General features: G+C 45.9%; 1 long non-coding RNA gene across 1 annotated transcript; it reads right to left on the bottom strand.

Moving 5' to 3' along the window:
• Positions 1 to 8,224: 8,224 nt before the first annotated feature.
• LOC140207482 (uncharacterized) lies at positions 8,225 to 17,440 on the bottom strand. The gene is made up of 2 exons (XR_011888571.1): positions 17,375 to 17,440; positions 8,225 to 8,985 (listed from the first exon to the last, which is right to left on the bottom strand). It is a non-coding gene; the product is annotated as an uncharacterized lncRNA (long non-coding RNA).
• Positions 17,441 to 17,860: the final 420 nt, after the last annotated feature.

The raw sequence follows: 17,860 nt of genomic DNA, 5'->3' as shown, positions 1-17,860 counted from the left end.
CGGCTGGTCCGCCTCCGCTATTGGCTGAAAGCAATGATTGACATCACTTCGGACCAATCGGAACAGCGCATCGCGTGACTCCTCTGTTGGCAGCGGTGGGGGAGGGGCTGGTCACGTGATCAGTAGCCCAGCCGTTAAACCGACCAAGCTCGAGCTCACCAGCGCGCGGGGCACAAAAGGCCCCGGATGATCGGTTGAGGTAAGAAGGGGTCTCCGGGTTGGGGGTCTCACCGGGCGGCGTTTTCAACACCGACTTCGGGTAGTTGCTGTGACTCCGGACTCCGTGACCCGCAATCCCGGGACAGTCCTGCTCTCTTCCCTCTCTCTCAGCCCCACCATCCGTGCACGGGCCCCGGGGAGCTTCCGGCTGATGAGGGAATGGGAACCGATGGGTCTCTCAGACAGAGCTGAGCTCCAGCTGTCTAAATGCAAGGATCGGGAACTCGGAGAAAGGGAACAAAATCTTTTACATCAGCTGTTGTGAAAATCACCTTTGTTCTGCCTCCAGTCACAAACAAGAGAAAATCTGCAGATGCTGGAAATCCGAGCAACACACACAAATTGCTGGAGGAACTCAGCATTAGTACTCTTTTCCATAGATGCTGCCTGGCCTGCTGAGTTCCCCCAGCATTTTGTGTCTGTTGCTTGTTCCACCCCCTCTTGTTCTGGACTTTCTACCCGTGAGAACATGTTTTGTCCCACTCTCTCTGGGTACATAATGATATCAAACACCTTTGCTCTGGGCAACAAGTAGCTTTCACATCACAAATGTGCCAGACTCCAATGAGACAGACTACTGCCCTTCCCTTCATATTCATTGGCATTGCCATCACTGAGTTCACCACCGTCAGTCACCTGGGGGAGGGTTCAGGGGAAATATTTATGTACAATACAGAAACTGGTGTTACCTCTGTGTATTGTGGTGATGCAAAAGTTGCTGGAGAATTTGCAAGTGGGAAGAAGTGGAGTGATATTTGGAAATCTGACTTTTTATAGCATTATTTAGCAAGCAAATCAGATATGGACAGTGTGCAATTGCTCCAGTGAGAAAATCCTTCATTACCTGCTACAGACCTGTTACATACGTTGTGTGAGATTGCAGATCAAAATTATTACTGACAGTGATTTGCTAGCTGTTAAAATGAGTACCTCTATATATAAAATTCAGTGTGCACATGTTGTGTCTCCACTTTAAGGAGTTGGGGCTGGAAATGGATGAATTCCGTATCATCCGGGAGTCGGAGGGGGTGGGATAAAGAGAGGTGAGTTACACCCAAAGTGCAGGACGCAGGAAACTCGGTGAGAGTCAGGAAGGGGAATGAGGTTAAATAGCCATCGCAGAGTACTCTTGTGGCCATCCCCCACAACAGCAGGTAGGCCATAGATAGGGTGCAGAGGAGATTTATAAGGACTTTGCCTCGACAGGCGAGCGTGACTTATGAGAATATGTTGAGTGAACTCGGCCTTTTTTCCTTGTAGTGACGGAGGATGAGAGGTGACCTGATAGAGGTGTATGAGATAATGAAAGGCATTGATTCTGTGGATAGTCTGAGGCTTTTTCCCAGGGCTGAAATGGCTAGCACGAGAGGGCATAGGTTTAAGGTGCTTGGAAGTAAATACAGAGGAGATGTCGGGGATAAGTTATTCATGCAGAGAGTGGTGAGTGCGTGGAATGGGCTGCCGGCGGCAGTGGAGGAGGCAGAAACAATAACGTATTTTAAGAGACTCCTGGATGGGTACATGGAGCTTAGAAAAGTAAAGGGCTCTGGGTAAGCCTCGGTAGCTCTAAGGTAGGGACATGTTTGGCACAGCTTTGTGGGCCGAAGAGCCTGTTTTGTGCTGTAGGTTTTCTATGTTTTTTTATGTTCTATGTATTCTACCACTTTAGAAACTGTTGGGGGGAGGAGATTACGTGGCAGAGGAAAGTCAAAGGGGTGATAGGGGATTTGCTAGTTACGGCAACAGAACTAGAAGGGGACTGATATCCTAGTGTTAAGGCTTGCTTGTGCTGGTATGGTGGGTGGGGGGGTGGTGTTAAACCAAAGTTGTAGAGGGGATGGGAGCCAGAATGCCAGGTAATAGAGAGGGTGAATTGAATTGACTTTCTTACTTACATCCTTCACATGCATGAGGAGTAAAACTCTGTGTTGCATCTCCATCTAAATGTGCAATGTGCAATTTATAGTAATTTATAATAGAACAGGACAGTCAATATAACATAGAAATACAGTTGTATCAGCATGAATTAAGCAGTGTGATGGCCTGATAGAAGAAGCCTGTTGGTTCTGGCTTTTATGCTGCAGTACTGTCTCCCGGATGGTAGCAGCTTGGAACAGTCTGTGGTTCGGGTGAGTAGGGTCCCCAATGATCCTCCGGGCCCCTTTTACACACCTGTCCCTGTAAATGTCCTGAATCATGGGCAGTTCACAACTACAGATGCGCTGGGCTGTCCACACCACTCTCTGCAAAGTCTGTGATTAAGGGAAGTACAGTTCCCAGACCAGGCAGTGATGCAGCCAGTCAGGATGCTCTCAGTTGTGACTCTGTAGAAAGTTCTTAGGATTTGGGGCCCCATTTCAGACTTCTTCAACCGTCTGACGTGAGGGAGGCACTGCTGTGCCTTTTTCACCACACAGCTGGTATGTACAGACCACATGAGATCCTCGGTGATGTGTATGCCGAGGAACTTAAAGCTGTTCACCCTCTCAACCCCAGATCCATTGGTGTAAATAGGGGTTAGCCTGTCTCCATTCCTTCTGTAGTCCATAATCAGCTCCTTTGTTTTTGTGGCAATGAGGGAGAGGTTGTTTTCTTGACACCAGGCAAATGCTGTTCAGACCTCAGGACATGGAATTGTGATCTTGTTGCCATGACTGGGGCTTGTTTGCACCCAACAATCTGAGGAATTTGGAGGAACAAATTAGCAAGAGAGATCGCAGAGTACGCCAATGCTTGATATACTAAGCGATTATAAATTTCCATAGATTGACGTGACTCCCATATGTAAAAGGACTAGATGGGGTAGAGTTTGTCAGATGTGCCATTAATCAGCACATAGAATTCCCAGCATAGAAATGTGCAATAAGCTATTAGAAAATATTCCAGGGCTAGTGACAGAATATTAGTGTATGGGAACACTTTGCATCTAGTGATCATATTGCCATGAGATTCCAAGTTAACATGGAAAAAGAAAGGACTGAACCATGGGTGGAGATTCTAAATTGGAGAAAGTTCAATTCTGATGGTATCAGAATGGATCTGACAAGTGTGGACGGGCTGTTTTCTGGCAAAGGAGTACTTGGTAAGTGGGAATTCTTCAGAAGTGAAGTATTGAGGGTGTAGAGTTTGTATGTGCCTGCCAAAATAAAAGTTGAAAGGTAACTGGTGCAGGGAACCTTGGTTTTCAAGAGATATTGAGGCCCTGGATATTTTGTTCCTTCAAATGCCTCAGACTGTTGGGTGCTACAAAGACTCATTAGTGACTACAATATCATAATTCCACACCCTGAACTCATCTGACATCTTTTTTAGTCATCTTCTGTTGCTTTCTAAAAGCTTCCCAATAGATTTTGCTCTTTTGTTTGCCCTCTCTTTGCTTTTTATGTTGGCTTTGGCTTCTCATTTCATCCACGGTTTTGTCCCCCTGCCTTTCTAATGCTTCCACTTCTTTGGGATGTATCGATCACTCAGCTCCCGAATTGCTCCCAGAAACTCCAGCCATTGCTGCTCCATCATCATTCTTACCAGCTTCCCCTCCCAATCACGTTTGGCCAGTTCAGTACAGAAACATGCCCACTCTGGACCATCAGAATGGTAATCTGTATGAGGAGACAAAATATATGGGGGAGATTTTAAATATTATTTGTGCATCCATGTTTACTCAGGAGATGGACACAGAGTCTATAGAAGTGAGGCAAAATGGCATCAACTTCATGGACCCTGTACAGATTGCAGGGGTGGAGGTGTTTGCTGTCTGAAGGCAAATTAGTGTGGATAAATCCCCAGGGCCTGACAAATTGTTCCCTGGGACTCTGCGGAAAACAAGTGCAGAAATTGTTGGGGCACAAGCACAGATATTTAAATAATCCTTAGTGACAGTTGAGGTACTGGAGGATTGGAGGACAGCCAATGTTGTTCCGCTGTTCAAGAAAGGCTCTAAAAATAAAGTAGGAAATTATACGTCAATGAGCTTGACATCAGTAGTGGGAAAGTCATTGGAACGTATGTGCAGGAACCAGATATGTAAGTATTTGGATAGATAGATTAAGGATAGGCAGCATGGCTTCGTGCATGGTAGGTCATGTCTATCCAATCTAATAGAGTCTCTCGAGGAAGTTGTCAGGAAAGTGGTTGAAGGCAAGGCAGTGGATGTTGTCTACATGGACTTTAGCAAGGCACTTGACAAAGTCTGATATGGGAGGTTGGTCAAGAAGGTTCAGTCACTCAGCATTCAAGATAAGATAGTAAATTGCATGAGACACTGGTTTTGGGAGAAGCCGATGGTTGCCTCTGTGACTGGAGGCCTGTGACTAGTGGTTTGCCACAGGAATCGGTGCTGGATCTGTTGTTGTTTGTCATCTAGATCAGTAATCTGGATGATAGTGTGGTTAACTGGATCAGCAGATTTCTGGATGACACTAAGATTGTGGGTGTAGTGGATAGTGAGGAAGGATATAATGGCTTGCAGTGTGATCTGGACCAGCTGGAGAAATGCAAAATGGAATTTAATGGAGACAAGTGCGAGGTGTTGCATTTTGATAGGACCTGGGTCTTACACAGTGAATGGTCGGGCACTGAGGAGTGCTGCAGAAGGAAGGGATCTGGGAATACATGTCCATAATTCACTGAAAGTGGTGACACAGTTAAATAGGGACGGAAAGAAAGATTTTGGCATATTGGCCTTCATGAACCAAAGTACTGAGTGCAGGAGATGGATGTTATGTTCACACTGCACGAGACATTGGTGAGGCCTAATTTGGAGTGTTGTGTGCAGTTTTATCACCTACCTACAGGAAAGATGTAAAAGAGGTTGAAAGAGTTCAGAGAAAATTCACAAGGATGTTGCCAGGTCTGGAGGACTTGGGTTATAGGGAAAGTTTGAACAGGTCAGGGCTTTATTCCTTGGAATGTAGAAGATCGAGGGGAGATTTGATGGAGGTGTGCCAAAATTATGAGGGTTATAGATGGGGTAAATGCAAGCTGGCTTTTTCCACTGAGATGGGGTGGGACTACAACCAGAGGCCATGGATTAAGGGTGAAAGGTGAAACATTAAGGGGAACATGAGGGGAAAGTTTTTCACACAGATGGTCATCCAGGTGTGGAATGAGCAGACAGTCCAACTGGTGCATGCGAGCTCAATTTCAACATGTAAGAGGTTTGTATAGGTACCTGGATGGTCGGGGTACAGGGGTAGACAGTTTAAATAGTTCAACATAAACTAGATGGGCCAAAGGGCCTGTTTCTGTGTTGTACTTTTCTATGACTCTGTGACAAGAACATGAAATAATACTAATATTCATTTAATTCCTTTTAACAGCTGTGCAGACCAACCATTCATCTGGGCAGAAAATGTTTTCATGGCTTTAAAACTGTGGCACTTTAAACTGACAGTAGATAAAAGAAAATCCCAGCCGTACGTCAACAAAGGGGGAAACCCATTCATCTGCTCAGACAGTGGGAATGGATTCAGTCGGTCATCTCAACTGAAGGTACATCAGCAAGTTCACACTGGGACAAGGCCATTCACCTGTTCTGTGTGTGAGAAGGGATTCAGTCGGTCTTCCCACCTGTGGACAAACTGGTCAGTTCACTTCGAACAGAGGCTGATCATCTGCTGAAGTTGTGGGGAAGGATTCACTCGGTTATCTGACCTAATGGTTCACCAACGAGTTCACACCGGGGAGCGGCCGTTCACCTGCTCAGACTGTGGGAAGGGATTCACTGTGTCATCTCAGTTACTGAGACACCAGTCAGTTCACACCGGGGAGTGGCCATTCACCTGCTCAGACTGTGGGAAGGGATTCACTCAGTCGTGTAACCTGAAGGTACATCAGAGAGTTCACACTGGAAAGAGGCCATTCACCTGCTCAGTCTGTGGGAAGGGATACACTTGCTCATTTAATCTGAAGGTACACCAGCGAGTTCACACTGGGGAGAGGCCGTTCACCTGCTCAGACTGTGGGAAGGAATTCACTCAGTCATCTCAACTGATGGTACATCGGCGAATTCACACTGGAGAGAGGCCGTTCACCTGCTCAGACTGTGGGATGGGATTTACTCAGTCATCTCAACTGAAGGTACATCGGCGAATTCACACTGGGGTGAGGCCATTCACCTGCTCAGTCTGTGGAGAGGATTTCACAAAGTCATCTGCTGTACTGAGACACCAGTCAGTTCACACTGGGGAGAGGCCATTCACCTGCTCAGTGTGTGGGAGGGGATTCGTAGAGTCATTTGAACTGAAGGTGCATCAGCGAGTTCACACTGGGGAGAGGCCGTTCACCTGCTCAGTCTGTGGGAAGGGCTTCACTTGCTCACCTCATCTACTGAGACACCAGTCAGTTCACACTAGGGAGTGACGATTAACTTGCTCAGTCTGTGGGAAGGGATTCAGTTGGTCATTTCACATACTGACACACAGGGAAATGGCCGTTCACCCGCTCTGTCCGTGGGAAGGGATTCATTACGTCATCTCAACTGAAAGAACATCAGCGAGTCCACACTGGGGAGAGGCCGATCACCCACTCAGACTGTGGGAAGAAATTCTCTCAGCCAAATCAACCAATTGTGTATCATTTTGTTCACACCGGGGAGAGGCCGATCACCTACTGTGAATGTGGTGAAGTACTCGTGGTGGACATGAACTGTGCCTTTAAATAAGAGAGAGAGAAAAACTGTCTACAGTACTGCTAGTTGCTTCTTGGTTGCCATGGTGAGAGAGAGGCGGGGTTATGTGATGGACAGTTCGATGTTCACAGTTGCTTCTTGGTTGCCATGGTGAGAGAGAGGCGGAGTTATGTGATGGACAGTTCGATGTTCACAGTTGCTTCTTGGTTGCCATGGTGAGAGAGAGGCGGAGTTATGTGATGGACAGTTCGATGTTCACAGTTGCTTCTTGGTTGCCATGGTGAGAGAGAGGCGGAGCTATGTGATGGACAGTTTGATGTTCACAGTTGCTTCTTGGTTGCCATGGTGAGAGAGAGGCGGAGTTATGTGATGGACAGTTCGATGTTCACAGTTGCTTCGTAGCGTGTTTATTTAAGCAAGGTCAGATGACTCTTCCAGAGACACACAGTGGGACACTGGTTACGGCGACCGGTCAGTGAAAGGAGGCCAGTGACAGAGGAGTCACTGGGTGGAACTTTCGAGTGCCCACAAGCGTGGGTTGAGGATCGATCAGGAGAATCGATCAGTGGCTGTCATGGTGTGTGGAAGGGCTGACCCTGTGGAGGCTACCGGTGTGTCTACCCTCGCCTGGGTGGTAGCTCACCCTCGAAGACGGTCCCCTTAGTGATAAGCTGCGTCTGGCTAACTCGAGAGTGGATTCTGAGCCTGACGACGGAAGATCAATGGGACCTGTTTACTCGTTCTTCTCCAAGTGTGGTTTTCACCTTGGATCACAAATATCTATCTCTCTCTCTCTCTCTCTCTCACACACACACACACACACACACACACACACACACACACACACACACTCACACCAATTCCGTGGATTGAACTGAACTTCCTTGCATTACCATCGTAAGACTTTAACTCTTGTCACCCGAGCTTTAACAAGTTTGGGAATTGTATTTACACACAAATATATGCATAACATGGCTAACTTTTGATTTACCTGGTTTAAGTTACTATATTGAGTAGTTACTAATAAATAGTGGTTTTTAATATCAAAACCAGACTCCAGGTGTGCTCTGTTGTTGCTGGTTCATTTAGACCATTGTGTGTACGTAACAGATTCATTCAGTTATCTATCCTTATGACACACTACCAGGTTCACACTGTTGAGAGGGTGTTCACCTGCTCTGAATGTGGGAAGCGATTCACTCAGTCATCTAACCTCATATAACTCTTGCCTCAGCTAGCATCTTAATATAGCTGGTGATAGCACCCCAGCCCGGCCAGACTGAAGAAATCTCGTTTGGGTGGATGCTGCGCGATGCGTCCCCTGTTACAAATAAGTACCCCGAAATAAGAAACAGTACATAATATGCGATTAAACAATTGAGGTTCATAATTTTTACTTTAACTATTGGGTTAGTGAAGTAAACAAATAAAAGAAAAAGGGTCCACTCTCTCCATTCACATCTTCTCATTTCTCCCCGGCAAAAGACCGCAAAAATCTCTCTTCCAGACTCACATGGAAGACCATTTCTGTCATTGGATAGCCCCACACTCCAAAACCCTGTTATCTCTAGTCGTAACCTAAACATTACTGCTGCAGAGAAACCATTACCTCAGCAGTGAAACATTACAGCATGTTATACTTGTGACATACTACCGGGTTCACACTGGAGAGAAAGTTTCAATAAGCCTCATGCTGGATATTTGTTCATCGCCACTGCTGAATGCAATTTCGAGAGTGATTGTCGGTGCTGAACTCTGCAATTATTGCTGTTGCTCACCACACCCAGTTCTGCACCCTGGTCACTGGACATGGGAGGAGTTTCTTCTGCTGCATATTCACCTTTAATGGGACAGGAGTTTAATATTCTGGACCTGAGACAAATAAATCAGTTTATTTTAAACTGTCTCTGGTACTTCGTGAATTTATAACATACATAGTGTACAGCAAAGAGTCAACTCAGGCAGGCTGGACCATGCCAGTGATTCAGTTCCACGACAGTCCTTTTTAAATCTTCCCCTGTTGTTCCAAACAGTCACCACTGTGTGTGAAGAAGTTTCCGTTGAATTTTCTGCAGAATGAAGAAGTGGAGCTGACTGCAGTTCTGTCTGAGATGTTCTTTGCCCCTCTAGTCTCTGGGCTGAGGAAGAATAACATCGTTAGTTAACCTCCTTAATCACGACTCATTTCCACATTATGGGTCATTTTCCCTTTTTCTAAAGGTTTGTTAGAAAACATTACTGTCCTGTGAAGACTGAAAGCAGAATGGAAAACTATCAGTTGGATTTTCAACGAAGCAGGGTCAGAAACCAGAGGCGGGTCTGCACAGGGCAGAGTTTGGGGCTCTGAACGATGGTCGGGATAAGAACAAATGATGAGGAGAAGGGAATCAGCAGCCAGGCGTGGCAACGATGACAGAGTAGCAAGATTTGGAAGCCAATTGACAGAGAAAATAATTTGGTTGTCTGACTGCTGACACAAACAATACCTGTGGTGAGGTGCTCCACTGGTCGAGGAACATGTGTGTGTTGGGAATGGTTTTATCTATTGAAGGAGTTGTTCCTTCTTGTTTATCCTGTAATATTATATCTAGATGGTTATTATGGATTTTCTTATTAGTAGTTATGTATTGATTATCATATAATTTGTAAGATTTTGACTCTAAAACTGAATCAGGCTTGAATTTATTGTGCCTTGATGAAGTTACAGTGGTCGTTCATGAGTTTGTATTTTAAAGCAAGATTTTGGTGAATGATATTTGCCACCCGATCGTACCTTTGTAAGTAATCAGATTGAGTTAAACTGCTGCAGGATCCCAGAATGTGTTGGATTGTGTCTGGTTTGTCTTGGCATTTTCTGCATTTATTGCCTGGTTTGTTTGCCTTTTATGTATTTTAGATATTTTGAAATGTTACCCACCTTGTCCTGTATTTCCCCAAGTAACCCCTGTTTCTGGGAAGAGGCCTCCAACTCTGAGTTGGGCTCTCGAAGCTTCCCTGTCACCAGCTCGTCTGCTCAAATCATTAGGATGTCTCCCATGGAGGCTCAGACTCATTCCACTGATTAACGGTTTCTTCCATAGTGATGATTCATTTTTTTGAGTGGCCTCTCATTTCAGTTTTCTGGTCTGTATTTCTTATCAGAATTATATATACTCGCATGGAGTGCTGAATCCTGTTTATTTTTGATGAAAATATATACTTTAGAAATCTTATCAGACTGTTAGGTGATTTTTTTTTTATGTCTGTTATAGCTCTTCCACCTTCTGTCCTCAGTAGTGTAATCTAAGTGTGTTTGAGTGTAAATAGTCTTTTCTAAATTCATCATTTCAGTTCTTATTTTTCTTTGTAAAGTTTCCAGATCGGAATGGAACCAAGATATTTTGCCGAGAAATATGTTAAAATGGGAATAGTAAGAGAGTTTATTGCCTTTGTTGTATTTGTTATACCATGGACATATGGACATAGCCAACATGGGGGCATCCTTATCACGTGCCCCAGCCACTGCAGCTGACGCTGGGTGATCATGGCCTCGATACTCCTGCAGTTGGTCTTTACAAGTATTTCAGTGTGAGGCACCCGCTCACGCCAGGTAATTCCCAGAATGTGCTGGAGACAGCCGATGTGGAAGCGCTCCAAGGACTTGATGTGATGGCTGTAGGTTACCCAAGCTTCACGGCTATAAAGGAGGGTGATGACACAGACCGCTTGGTGTATGGTGACCTTTGTGGAGGGACGAAGGCTCCTGTGCTGAAAGACTCTACGCCGAAGTCTCCTAAAGGCCGCTGATGCCTGTTTAATGCGGCTCTGGATGTCGTTGTCAATGCTGCTATCCTCAGAGAGAATGTCCTCAGATGTTTGAAAGATGGCACTACTGACAGCTTTTCAAAACCAACAGTGAAGGTAGGTAGAGTGGGTGGAACACTGGTACTCCAGTGGCAAACCACTTCCATCTTGGTGGTATTGACAGTCAGCCCCATCCTGCTGTACGCTCTCACTGCCACAGTAAGGACAGTCTGGAGATCCTCTGGAGTATGGGCCAAAAGAGCACAGTCGTCTCTTGATTCAGTTAGTGATTTGGTGGTAGGTGTTGCGCGGAGCCTCCTGATGTCAAAGAGGTTGCCATCTAATCTGATGTCCACTGCCACACCGCTGCTGTCTTCAATAAGCTTGGTAACACACAAGAGGAAGATGTTAAAGTGCATTGGTGCTAGCACACACCCCTGCCTCACCCCTGTATATACAAGGAAGGGCTTCGACTCTTGTCGTCCTATGGTCACCCGAGCAGTCATCCCATCGTGGAACTGGCAGAGGATGTTAACAAATTTATTGGGATAGCCAAACCTGAGGAGAACATCCCATAAGAGCTCTCTTTGCACAGTGTCAAATGCTTTGGAGAGGTCAACAAAGGCCATAAACAGCTCCTGATGTTGCTCCCGGCACTATTCCTGAAGCTGCCGGGCTGTGAAGATCATGTCGATTGTGCTCCTGTTCTTCCTAAATCCACACTGCGATTCAGGCAGCATTGACTCGGTGATGTTGCTGATGAGTCTCTGAAGCATCACCTTGGCCAGGAATACAAAGGTAAGCTCGCCAATAAAGAGGATACTAAATGTTTCTTTAGATGCATAAAGTGTAAAGGAGAGGTGAGAGTGCATATCGGAAAACGATGCTGGAGAGGTGGTAATAGAGGCAAGGAGCTGGCGGATGAACTGAGTAAGTGTTTTATATCAGTCTTCACTATGGAAGACACCAGCAGGATGCTGGAAGTCCAGATGTCAGTGGTCAGAAATATTTACAGGACATTACTCGGGAGCAGGTTCTTGGGAAGTCTGAAGGTAAATAGGCCACCTGGACCACATAGTGTACATCCCAGAGTTCTCAAAGAGGTGACTGAAGAGGTTGTGGAGGGATTAGTAATGATGTTTCAATAATCAATTGAATCTGGCATGGTTCTGTACGACTGAAAATTTGGAAATATCACTCCACTCTTCAAGAAGGGAGGGAGGTAGATGAACAAAACTTATAGACCAGTTAGTCTCACTTCACTCTTTGGGAAGATATTGGAGTCGGATGTTGAGGATGTATTTTCAGGGTATTTTCGGTCATTTTCAGCATGGTTTCCTCAAGGGAAAATCTTGCCTGACAAGTATGTTGAAAGTCTCTGAATTCATTGAAGAAGTAACAAGCAAGATGAACAAAGGAGAATCGGTTGATGCTGTGCACGTGAAGTTTCAGAAGGTCCTTGACAAGGTGCCACACATGAGGCTGCTTATCAAGTTATGAGCCCATGATATTACAGGAAAGACCCTTGCATGGATGAAGCAGTGGCTGATTGGCAGGAGGTGAAGAATAGTAATAAAGGGAACCTTTTCTGATTGGTTGCTGGTGACCAGTGGTGTTCCACAGGGATCTGTGTTGGGACCGATTCTTGTATATTATATGACAGTAACTTGGATGACAGAATTGACGGCTTTGTTGCAAAGATGCGGATGATACCAAGTCAGTTGGAGGGACAGGACGTTTTGAGGAAATTGAGAGGCTCAAAAGGACAGCCAGATTATGAAAAATACTTTAGTCAGAGGGTGGTAAATCTGTGGAATTTGTTGCCATGAGAGGCTGTGGAGTCTAAGTCATTGGTTGTGTTTAAGGCAGAGATAGTTAGTTTCTTGATTAGCCAGGTATTCAATGGGTATGGGATGAAAGTAGGGGAGTGGAGATGACTGGAAGAACTGGATCAGCCCATGATTGAATGGCGGAGCAGACTCGATGGGCCGAATAGCCTACTTCTGCTCCTGTATCTTATGATCTTATGGTTTGAAAGTGGTGAAGCCTTGAATTCTAATCCTGCTAAGAAATGGACACACAAGAAGTGCGTCTTTAGAATGTAACATACCTGGAGTATTGTTTTATTCCCTTTGTGTCAGATCAGCGATGCCCCATGTGTCTTACTTGTAAACAACGAAAGCATCAAGTTTGCAGAAACACTTCCATAAATGACACACTGAAAAAGATGCTTGTGGTTTTACTCAGTTCCGGAAGATGAAAGAAGCATTTGAAAAGCGTTGCACACTGGAGGCATTCGGAAAGAAAGCTACAAATGACTTTGATCGTGGTCTCATCACTTCTCATAACATTTCCACAATGATAGCAAAAGTCTGCAAGGTCTCATACAGTTAGTGAGAGATTAATAAGGCCTGCCGTATCAGGTACACACCACTGTTCTCAAAACAGATACCAGTATTTTAAAATCGATTCCTCTGAGTATTAACTCTGTCGCACCTCAGATTGATGAAATGAGTGAAGACATTGAGTATCAGTATGCACAGAGCTAAAGAAAAACAGAATTTGGGAACCAACTGTATGAGTCAACTGCGTGAGACATCAAGGCATTGATAATGGCATATGTACAGTTCATCAAAAATGGAACAATCGATCAAGAGATTCTCGATTGTAAAAAGTTGAAAATAGATATCAACAGAGAATCAGTCCACGACGAGCTCAAAGTGAAATTGATAACAAAATTATTCTGATTAGGAACATGATTTCTTGTCCAACGGATGGAGCACCATATATGACAGGTTGCCATGCTGGTTCAGTGGAATTTATGAAAATGAAATTGTGTCTATTGTGTCATTCATCGTCAACGTCCCGCAGCTACTGTTCAGTGGGCAGGTGCTGTCAAATCTATGTTTAAAGATAAATATGAAGTTAAAGCAGAATATTTTTTCATGTTAGCATATGGTAGCCATGTTTTACACTATGGAGGCGATGGAAAGTATATTGGGCCTAAGAGGGGTGTTGGTAAGTATGTGGGTGTTGGGCTAAAAAGGTTGGCAAACACTGCTATAGAAGAAAGAGTTAGCCAACGGATGAGCATCACCGTCCATGGGTGAAATCCCCGCAATCTGAGCAGACTAGGTGTCGACGAGAAAGTGTGCCAAGACTGGCTCAAAGTTGGAGACGTCTTCCCAGAAACAGAGTGTTTCTTTGTGGCAATACAGGACCAGGTGGTTAAGACAGGACATCAAAAATGCACAATCAAAAAAAAACTAACAAATTCAAGATGATAAAAGTAGAATATGCCATGTGAAACCAGAAAATATCCTGCAGTATCCTGCAACAGTTTAATTCAATCTTACACAGGTACAATCAGGTGACAAACATCTTTCACCAAAATCTTACTTTAACATACAAAACATTCTATACATTATTATACAGTAAATACAATCCTAATCGAGTTTTGGAGTCTCTTATGACCAATCCATTACTAGAGATGGGGCAATACCTGGTACCTGTCCGGATCTAACATTACAGGGTAATAGGGATGGTCATTCCGAACACACACAACGCATGAAAATCAGTAAGCCAGAAACACCAGAAATATGCTGACTTGAATGAGGAAAATGAAAGACTGTGTGTACATGAACATTGTCCCATTTGTGATTTACACGACTGGCATCATTCTAAAGTCACCACACAACAGTATTAAACAATTCGACCCGCACGACAATATCTATGTAAATCTCCAGACAGCCACAATACGCAACACCATCAGAATCGGCCGAAAGTTCCAAGCGATTGAGAAATCAGTGGGCTTCTCCGTGTCCATGTCCATACCGCAATTTTTATCAGTTTGAGCTGAGATAGAAAATAAAAATAATAATAAATATGCGATTCTACCTGAGTGAATGCAGAGGAGAGTCAACACGCAATTTGATCGGATGGAAATTTATTAAAAATCAGGAAGTGAGATGACATCATTTTCTTTGAAGCAGACTTGGCATCGGAGGTTTCCGTGAAAATTTTGGCAATTATGCAAGAGTTCTCTGGTGTTGAACATACCCCCGCAACATCTTTGTCTAATGCGACGGACAAGTGCGAGCTTTACTGTAAATTCGTGCAGTCTGTTGACATTTTTTTCCATTTCATTCTTATGCAAGAGACCAAAGTAACTAATGAGTTGCATTTTTGCCTGTTTGGTCTTGAATGTTCCCAGAGCCTGTCCACTTTATCATGACCGAAAAGGGTCTGGCGGTGGCGAGCGCGGAAATATGGTGGAAAACTAAACATTAAAGGTAGGATGAGTTTAATAATTGGTAGCAGTGGAGGTGGCGGGGTGCGGGTGTCGGAGAGTCTGTTCCTGTGCTGCGTCTCTCTCTCGGGCTCGAAACCAGATTTACTCTCCCCGCTGCCACCTTCTCCGATGATCATTGGTTCTGCAGAGTCAAGATCAGAAACATTGCGAATCCCTCCGAGAAGAGCTTAGATATGTTGTTTGTTAATTTGTTGAATAATTGACGTGAGCGGATATTTCGCTGCGCTAATGAACTGCTCTCTGAACTTGGACTGAGTTACCCCACAAATAAATGTGTTTGTACAACAGCTTAATATCATCGGCATGTCTCCGGAGTGTTGAAAAATGTATCCAGAATCGTTGTAATTATTCTGATCCAACCCGGCGATGGTGTTATAAAGGAATTCGGCAACACTCACCGACCACAGGATGATGAAGCTTCCGGAGATGGTGAGAAGTAAGATCACAGACCTCCTCCTGCTCTCCATCTCCGGGTCACTGCGGTTCTCCGCCTTGCTCTGACCCCTCAGCCCCTTACGGACGCGACTGGTCACTAAAATGTGTCTGACTGTCAGAGCGTTAAACAGGAGTATTAACACGAACGGGAGTAATGGCGTTAGGACGGTAGAAAGCCGGTCATATCCCACCCACTCGGGATCCGTACAGTAGCCCGGTATTTCAATACAGTCCCGGGGTATAATGTCGACTACTTTCAGAGGACGATATATAAAGAAGTAGGACACATTATTAAAACAGATCAGAACGCCGGTTGTTGTCAGAACCACAGACGCAGTTTTCCCGGTGCAATACTTTATTTTCCGTTTCTGACAACAAATGGCGACAAACCGATCAAACGTGAAGCTGACGGTGAACCAGACAGAACAGTCTGTGGCTGCTTCTCCCAGGGCAGCGATCACACTGCACACGGGGGTGACGTCCAGGAAAGTCCCAGGGAGGTAATAATAACAGACCCGCCACAATATCACCGCAAACACGATGGTCAGTAGATCCGCCACTTCCGTGGCCACCAGGTAGCGAGTGGAGCGGGTGGAGAGGCCGCACTTTCCCCGGGACAGGATCACCATCGCCACTAAATTCACTGGGAAACAACCGAGAGAGCGAATGAATTACTGTCTGTCCACTCCGTGGGTCTCGGGGCAGGGAAATGCTGGAAATGGAGAGCAGCTCATTCCCGGAGGGTTAAAGCGCGGAAGGCGGGGATCGCCGGCGCCTCAAAGGTGCCAATGCCGGGAGAAACGTTACGGTCCGGGGCGCTGACTGCACGGCGGGCAGGTTTCAGGAAGGAGGCCGGGATCGCTTTGGAAAATCAGTGTAAATCTCTGTCCATCGGATTTCTGACTGATGTGCAAAGCCGAGAAAGCCTCGGTAACTTTCTCAGCCATAGTGATTCCCGCGATCCCGTCACATCTGTTCACACTGTCCGGTACCGCTCAGCCCCGCTGTCTCCGACTTTGTCCATGGACAATTTCCAAAGCTCGTTGCAGATTTACTTCCCCTGTTCGCAGGCATCGATCTCCTCCTTGGCCTCCGCCCACACGGGCCCGGCTCGGCTCGGCTCGGCTCGGCTCGCTTATTTTAAAATCCGCAGCTACTCTTCGTCGCGGTTCCTTCATACTCTGTCAGGGGTTCGGATCAGAAAGTTCCCATGTTGGTTTTATTTAATATCCTCCCTGACCCGCTCCGAATTACTGCGACGTTACTCTAAATGCTCCGGTGCTGGGTGTCCCGGAGCGGAATGTCGCCGCTAACTTACCCCGTCTGACCTGTATCGGACACCGCTGTGTCGGCTCTGAACTCCCTCTTCACCACATCGATATGGAAACAAACCCCGGGAAGCAAAAACGCACAGCCACTCTCATTTAATTTTTCCAAACCCCCGTAACTCTCGGGTTCTAATATACAGTTGGTGTCATTTTCAGGATATAAATATACATTTTTTGTCAATAAAAGACTCTGGAATGTTGATTTGGTCCCTCAGCCAAATTGTTGACTCAGTTTGGGAACAACTGGGCTCCGAGCACTGGTTCCTATAATACCAACTGGGACATCCTGCAGGCCCAAGAAGAGTCTGGTTATTCCTTGTATCTAACACACACAGACACCAGGAACAGCATTAGGCCACTCGGCCACTCTAGCACGTCCTGTCATTCAATAAGACCAGGGCCCCAAACACCACTCCCTTCCCCACTTTGCCCGGACCATTGGCCCCGCTTGCAGGGCAACAGTCTGCCGGTGTTTGCCCCCCCACCCCCAATGTGGTGAATCGCCACCACCGTGGGCTCAGACATTTCCACAGATGAGCCCCTCCTGTCCCCACCGGGACAAACATCCTGTCCGCCCCCTCTCTCACCATCTTCATCGTTTCAATAACCCCCCCCCTCCCTCCCCGGGGAACTGGCATCAAACCGACGGGACGAGCGGTCTCCTCCTACCTCTCAGCGATACATCAGACTCCGGCCGCAGGAGACGCTTCACAAACGCCCCCACCTTCGCTCGGAGGAAAGAGGAAATGAATCAGAAAGCGGATATTTACTTTGGAAATGGTTCCGCTTTTACTGGGAGGTCAAAACGGTGGCGAGTCACGTCTGCGAGGCGTAAACAGTGATTGAAATTGCCTCGGGCCAATGACTATAGCGCAGCGGCGGTGCGGGATCTCGTGGTCGGTAGAACCATAGAAAACTACAGCACAGAAACAGGCCATTTGGCCCTTCTTGGCTCCGCCGAACCATTTTCTGCCTAGTCCCACTGACCTGCACCCCGACCATATCCCTCCATACACCTCCCACCCATGTACCTGTCCAAGTTTTTCTTAAATGTTAAAAGTGAGCCCGCATTTACCACCTCATCTGCCAGCTCATTCCACACTCCCAACACTCTCTGTGTGAAGAAGCCTCTCCCCTCCCCCCAAATGTTCCATA

This window comes from Mobula birostris, chromosome 13 (genome assembly GCF_030028105.1).
Source record: "Mobula birostris isolate sMobBir1 chromosome 13, sMobBir1.hap1, whole genome shotgun sequence".
In the NCBI taxonomy this organism is placed as follows: domain Eukaryota; kingdom Metazoa; phylum Chordata; class Chondrichthyes; order Myliobatiformes; family Myliobatidae; genus Mobula; species Mobula birostris.
The sequence above is the reverse complement of the archived record's forward strand: the minus strand, read 5'-3'. Positions and strand labels throughout refer to the sequence as shown.